The sequence below is a fragment of the Carassius auratus genome, unplaced genomic scaffold (genome assembly GCF_003368295.1).
Source record: "Carassius auratus strain Wakin unplaced genomic scaffold, ASM336829v1 scaf_tig00034784, whole genome shotgun sequence".
Taxonomy (NCBI): domain Eukaryota; kingdom Metazoa; phylum Chordata; class Actinopteri; order Cypriniformes; family Cyprinidae; genus Carassius; species Carassius auratus.
Genome location: NW_020526178.1, coordinates 86742 through 94848, shown reverse-complemented (window position 1 = coordinate 94848; position 8107 = coordinate 86742).

The window sequence follows — 8107 nt, the reverse complement described above, 5'->3', positions numbered from 1 at the left end:
CAGATGTGTGTGTGTGTGTGTGTGTGTGTGTGTGTGTGTGTGTGTGTGAGAGAGAGAGAGAGAGAGAGAGAGCCCAAAGAATCAGCTAAAGTGTTGATTCGTTATCTAAACTAAAGCATTCCAGTATTGTTGCAAACAATCAAAACAGTGATGGCTTAGCAATCAATATAGAGCCTATAGATCAAGCAGAACTGAACCGTTTAGAGGTTTGAGATGGTCACGTGTCTGGATATCCTCCAACCCCAAACAAGCATATTAAAACATTATACCGGACTACATCACAGGAGGAAAACAGACAGGGGAGAAGCTTTGGGCTCTGGGGTCTAGAAACCAATCCACCAAAGGTGTTGACCTCAAACACAAACATGAAAGCCAGAGGCCCAGACAACCTCCTTTCCAGAGGTGGATGTAGACCAGTCAGTAGCCACACTGCTGATGTCTAGGTATCAACATACACCATATAGATCAAACATTGATCCTGTCAAGGTGTCAATACACTCACTTTTGCTCAGCCATTTTTATTTTTCAAGGAAGAACCCAAACACCTCCTGACTAGAAGTAGGTAACAGGTCAGGAAGAAACTCCACAGAAACCCCCACAGTTCTGGTTAGAGATACAACCATCATATATCCAGTAATAAATACATCAAAAGTCAAATCTGACATCTGTTTGATCTTTTGATTTAAACACACCTCTGTCATGTCAATCAAGGGTGACAGGACCCAGTGACGTGGAAGTCACTGTGACACACAGGTCATATAGCCATAAATCAATCCAAACTGACCATGTACACATTTGACATATGACAAACTCTTTATTTATTTATTTTTTTGTCTCTCAATCATCATGGTATTGCATTGCAATATGTTTTGAAAATACAGAGCTTTGATCATAAAACCAAGCATTTAAATATCATCTTACTAAGACATATTGTTAGGATATATATAGCATGGCAACTGATATTTATATGCATTTATGCAAGTAGTCTAAAATCAGAATGCCATCTTACTTTTGCCCATATAAACTTAAAAATACTAAACATAGTTTTTCTCAGTTTAGGCCTCTGAATAGAATTGAGGTGTTTGTCCTCTGTCAGTATGAACTCATATTCTCACTATATCATATTACATGAGTCATAGAAGCCTGATATATCAAATGTGATACTCAATATATATATATATATATATATATATATGTGTGTGTGTGTGTGTGTGTGTGTGTGTGTGTGTGTGTGTGTGTGTGTGTGTGTGTATATATATATATATATACACACACACACACACAAACACACACACACATACATATGTTCTGGACTTTACAAAAAAATGGCTTTAAAATATATATATTTTCCATTTAAGTTTTTGAGTGAACTATTCCTTTGATTTTTTTTATTATTAATATGCATTTTTTATTTCATATTTTAAATTTATATTGAAATATATATTTAAATAAAAAATGTTTAAAATGATTCTGTAAATAAGAAACTAAAACTGTCCATAGTTGGCGGTAATTGTCTTTTTTTATTATTCGTTTAAAAGGTTGATTCATTCAGGAATGATGTAAACACTGTAGGTCTCTTACGAATACAGTAAGACATTGAATCATTGCTTCACCCAATTCGTTCAAAATGCAGATTCATTCAGGAATGAAGAGAGTTCTTCTGCACAACAGTTCTTCTGTGGTTTTACAGGTAATATAATATAGGTAATATACATACAATGCTGTGTAAAAATCATAAAGGGACATTTTTTAGATCTTATGAATCTTATACATTCTGAAGGATATGCGAGTTGCTGTCCCACATCATGTTCTTCAGTAGTATTAAATGTAAGATAACCTTGCATTAAAATAACTAATTAGAATTATGTGTTAAAACTACAGCCCTAATATACTCTACAAATTCTCATAAAATGTATTACTAAAACACATACGCAAAGACTTTCTGTCAGACACACTGCATTAAAAATTGATCAACTGATATTACAAATTATAATATAATATAATATAATATAATTACCAATATCAAAAGGCTAAACAGAGGCCAAAGCAACATTAAACAAGTGTAATCCAAAACAGCTGTAGACTGTTAGAGCCACTTTCCAGCAAAGTCCAATTCCTCAGAGCCAGTAAATCAGCTTTATGAAACAGGCACCTGTGCTGGACAAATATGATAAGTGTACACTGGCCGAACAACACTGAGGAGATTAAAACTGTTCACAGGAGAACCAGAGGAGCCAAACACAAGTGGGCTTTTTGACAATGAACCCTCTTCAAATGAAGGATAAGTCTAATGAATTACTTCTGGAGAGTCTTTTTAAAATATTCCTGCTCATGTTCTATTGCTATTCTTATTCTGTGAATTGCATCTGAGAGAAAATGGCATTTGCAACTACAAATAATAATGCCATTACCATTCAAGATCATTAATTTTAATTTACACTTACTGTATGTATAGGAAGTGTCATGCAAAATGTCAAGATCTTTTAAGTGTTTAAACTGTGCACATTACTCTACATTTCTGAAACATGTCTTTGTCTTTTGCACCTGTCAGTTATTATTCTGATCTTCTGTTAAAAGTTTTAGAAAGACCTTTATCTCATAATACTACACAAAGGAAAATAAAGAAAAAAAATATATATTTTTTTTATCTACTTTAATATGTAGAATGGATACTGATAGTGATATTAAGATTCTGCCCACCATCAGATATTATATTATGTTATATTATATTACATTAAGAGTTAAGAAGTTCCTTAAATATTATTTAATTTACTAATTACAAGCCTAAGAGATAAGAGATTCCCACATTTAAAGATTATAGTATATTATATTGAGAGTTATGAGATTGTGCCCACCTTTAAATTATATTATGTTGTGGGCACAGTCTGAATTCTCATTATATAAAGTATAATCGAACATATATAAATTATAATAGTATCTGACAGGTGCACAGTGACATAAAAATCATCGCTCCTCGGGCGTATGGCCCATCTTCATCGGCTCATTGAGGCGAGATCCTTCCCTCACAAGAAAAATATGGACCTGTATTCCCTGTTTCTAGCTCCAGTCAAACCTCAGCTTCCTCTCCTGGCATGTCTTCAGACATTTCCAACCTCCCTGCCGATTTGAAACGGTCATTTGTTTCTTTTCACCCGTGTTCTGTTGTTTACCAGTGATTTGGACATCCCCTCTGGTGTCATTAGTGAGGTCCTTTTTGCCAAGTCCACTAAGATAGATGGGGTTATCAGTAGAGCCCTGGCCGCAGATCAAATCCAGTCCTGTTTGGCCGCTGTCCCTCTTTATTGCAAGGGAAGACAATTACCATACGATGAAGGGCATCAGCACTGACTTTCAGTGTCTTCAGGTAGATCAAATAGTAGAGTAAAAAGAGAACAATGAATCTGAGTAACAGAGGAAGTCTCCCTTATGATTGAAGACATTAAAGATAGTTATAATTAAAAAAAGAAAAGAAAATTCTGTCATTAATAACCCTCATGTCATTTTAAATCTGTAAGCCTTTTGCTCATCTACAGAACACAAATTAAGATATTTTTGATGAAATCCAAGAGCTTTATGACCCTGCATAGACAGCATCACAACTGAAATGCATCCAGGCCTAGGAAGGTAGTAAAGAACATGGTTAAAATAGTCTCCGCTGCCATTCGCAAGAGTACCATGACACATGCATGTGGTGCCGCTGACGTAGGAGTCTCAAGCGCTGCGCCCTGTTTACAAGCAGAGGAATGCACAAGAATGCGTCATGGTACTCGTGTGAGTGGCAGTCAAAAGAGAAGAAATCATTGATTAAAGTCACTATTTTTGTTTTCTTTGCACACCAAAAATATTAGTGTAGCTTCATAACATTACGATTGAACTACTGGTGATGGACCTTTTTTTTTTTTTTACCGATATCCTTACTACCTTTCTGGGCAGAATTATTGACAGAATATTAATTTTTAGGAGAACTATTCCTTGGTAATGTTTTGGCAGGAGGGTCTGTGGTGTCTTAAAATGCTGCCTGTGGAGGAAGCTCACTGGGTTTAGGAAGAGATCACTGGTCAAAAGTCACAGTCATTATACTAATGATTTCTGTACCTGGCTTGTGTCCTCTCATTACCACAAGGCATGCATGGACCAGTCAGATTTTTTTTTTTTTTTTTGTACTTGTTTAAACTTGAATGGAACTTTCATCAATTGTTCTTAACTCTAAAGATTTAAATGACACACACTAGCATTCAACCATTTGGTTTCAGTTTTTTTTTTTTTTTTTTATGTTTTTCTTCAGCAAAGATGCTTTAAATTGATAAAAGTGACAGTAATAATGTTACCAAAAGTGTTTAAAACTTTTCTCCCTGTACAACTATCCCTTTAAGAGTTTTGAACGTTAATGCAAAAAAAAAAAAAAAAACAGCTTTGGATACCATCTTTTTTCATCCCTTCCTTGGCCATTCTTTACAAACTACAGCAAGCTACAAAAACACATTAGATAATATGCTTTAATGCCAGTTAATCAGTTTAGCTTAAAACTGCAAGATTTGCATCATCTGCCAGCAGAAGACTCCCTAACAAACAACTGAACAGTAATGCCAAGAATAGCCATGAATCCAAATGAAGATAAGACTTTAAACAAGTTGAGCCCTTAATTGTAATCCCTGCCTACATTCAAGGTCTTGTGGATTCAGCCAGATTCCGTTAATGAGCTTAATTGATTTGGAACCACATTTCAACAACTTAAGCGTTTTGAAAAGTAGTGCAAAAAAATATGCATACACATCTAAGCACTTGCATTATCATGGCGTTTAGAACATCTCAACATGTCGAAAGCATATAATCACATCAGATGTACACCCGCGCACAGAATGCATCTCTTCACACTGCGGCATTCACACAAATCAGGGTGTTTTCTGTGACGCGTCACTTCTTTCTTTGCTTTAATGAATGCCGAAGGTTTTTTGACTATTCTGACTTTCAGAGAATCCATGGGCCAAATTACCAAAGTACAGTCACAGCATGATGAAGCGTATTCCCTGCCGATCGATGCTACATAATTACGTGTCATCTCCCATTCTACAGAATTAGCCCTGTCGGCTGATGTCCCCTCTTCCCGTCTGCCTCTCTCTCATCACACATTGTTCTGCAGCAGAAGAACATCAAGGTTTGTTCAGGTCCGGCGCTACAGCAAACCTACTAATAGGCATCCTGCCGAGCTGTCGTTGCATCCATCTACAGATGGCAAAGATAAATTACTTTGCTTATTAAGAAACTCACAACGCAGACAAAACTGAACAGTTTCTCCCTGTGCAAAATGCACATCAAACGAAGCATAAGTTCTATTCGAATGTTCAAATTGTGTGGATTGTAATGACAAAGGACACCTATTAAGCTGACTGCGCTTTTGCCAAATATTTTGTTTCTCATTTCTCATATTAAAAATCTAATTCAAGGTTTCATTACTCAGAAGAGGGGCTTTCTGACCAGCTGGGGAATTTCAGAAGGAAACCACAGAACAGCCTTCTCCGCTTCAGTACCAAAGGTGCAAATAAACAAAAGCGCAGCACTCACATTTGCATTCAATGGCACAATGAGGAACAAAGCATCGGCCTCACTTTCTAAAGACTCCATTAGCATTTGAGTGAGAGCAGTCATGGGACGACAAGCGCAGCATTTCCCAGGGGGGTTTATCTTATGTGACTCCAATATCTCAAGTTAAAACACTTTCACGCTGACTGAATCACACTCAGACGGAAGGCAGAAGCCAATTTAAAGGTGTACCATGTCATTTTATCCATGTTTTGCTTCTAGGGAAATGAGTAGTACTATTAACAACAGAGTTTCAAATGATCAAGGCTCATATCTGTGGCCTAGAAACAGCTGTTTTAAGGTGCGATAAAATGTTATGTTCCTGTGAATTCACATTTAGATTCCCTGGTTGGTCAAATGTCACAGACTGACCTCTTGGCTCAATATATACAGAATACAAATACACTTTTTCCTGCGTATTCCAGGTTTTAAAATGTTTTATGCCAATGTTAGTGTAAGGGAACATTCTATTTTATCATTTTGTTAAGATTATGAAATGTTACTTTTGAATGTTCTCTGAATTTTCGAAAACAATTTCTAAAAAAAAGAGTTCCATGAACATGCTAATTGTGCTAATGTTTGGAGAACATTACTAAAGATCAGATCAGCAAATGTTCTATCTAAATAACTGCAGAAATGTTTGCAGAGAACTTGCCAGAACGCTGCCCATTTGCCAGGGAGTACATACAGTAAAACAGACACTTTCAGCTTAACACAGATATGCCTGTGAATGCACCGCCAACCAAAAACACTTTTGTGTGTCACTGCATCCACACCAGTAGGGGTCAGCGGGGTCCAAAATGAACACTTGTCAAGTTAAACCTGTCTTTGATGTGTAAATAAAATATTTGAGCTGGTAACTGCAACATATTACATTATAAATCAAAACGAAACGCTTGCCAGACCCTCACTGAACGTCAGCATGACCCATGTGTTTTCCACCATCACAAGTTTATCTAGGATTTACAAGGCATTATTTTTTAACTCCAGGACTCCATATGGAGACACATATGGAGCATTTCTCACATTAAACCACTAAAACAGAAACAGAAAACGTTTCATGCACCAGAATATATTAACCTACCGTACACTTTATGCCACATGCAAATACAACTAAAATAATCCCATTGTCATAAGAACAAATATATTTTACCAAACATAATCATGTAAAATAATACAAAAACTTGTCTCATGACAATAATAATATTTTCTCTATTCTCTCACCATTGCCTGGTTTGTTAAAAAATAAATTACACTGGGAGTGAGTATCATTCTGAGATATAAAATGTTTTTCCACCATGGTCCATAAAATAAACATGAATTATTAAAACTCATTAAATATCTATAAACTATAGGTGAAATTTCAAGCCTTCAAGTGTTTCTGGAAATACTCAATATGCTGTATTTATGAAATTATGTTGATGACTCAAAATGGGTCAGACTTCTCCGGCTGACTCGTGAGCTGAAGTGTTTCCAAGATTTCCTGTCACTGCTGTGCCTGTATGACACTTCTTCACAGATTATTGAAAATACTGTAGTGCTTTAAAGTTGACTGCTTGAACTACAGTGGTTCTTTAAGGTCAGATGGTATCTGTACAAAACAAAAAGCGGAGTTATTTTCAAAGCATCGCTCCATATACAAGACCTTTCATCTCGAGCTCACTGGATGAACTGCTTCATTGAAAACCACAAGAAGATGCTTTATTTGTACTTGAAAAGGAGAGATAAGAATTATTAAAACTCACATCTCAAGGTCTTCATGGAAAACTACATCAAATTGTCTTTATTTCCTAATCGCCACCAATTATCAGCGGCCGCTATCTCATCGATTAGCTGTGTAGAGGCTGTCGGCCTTGAAGCAAAGCCCGAGGGGAAAAAAAATCTCTTCGTTTGCCATGAAAGTAATACGAGGAAGAACAATTCTGTTGTGTAATGAATCAGACTGAACCTCAAATGCAGAACTTTGGCCATGTACACCACGGAGATCTTAAACCAAGACTTACTGATCTCATCTTTTTTCTTTTTTTTTTACAATGTAGGTTAAATTATATCGAATAATAATAAAATAACACAAATTAATACAATTATTTATAACTATAACAATAGCATTTAAATATTAACAAATATACATATTAGTTAAGATACATGTTAATTTACATTAATTTAAATAACAAATGTCATTTTATGGACTATGCTGGAAAAAAACATTTCCAATCCTTACATTCAAAAAAGAGAAGAAAAAAAATCTGTGGGAAACTTTTTGGAGCACTGAGACAAAACCAACACAAATATATAAATTCAAATTCAGCCTCATGAATGAAACCCGATTCCTAAACTCTGAATAGTGCACACACTCACACTCACCTTGTGTTTCTGTCCTCAGTGGCTTGTGATGTTGCCATTGTGATCAAAGCAGCATATCCACGGCTGTGTGTGTAGCTGTGGGAGGCGTCGATGATCAGAAGAGCTCTTGATTGACAGAAGACTTCATCTGAGTCTGTGTGCACACATCCACAGCCTACATTGA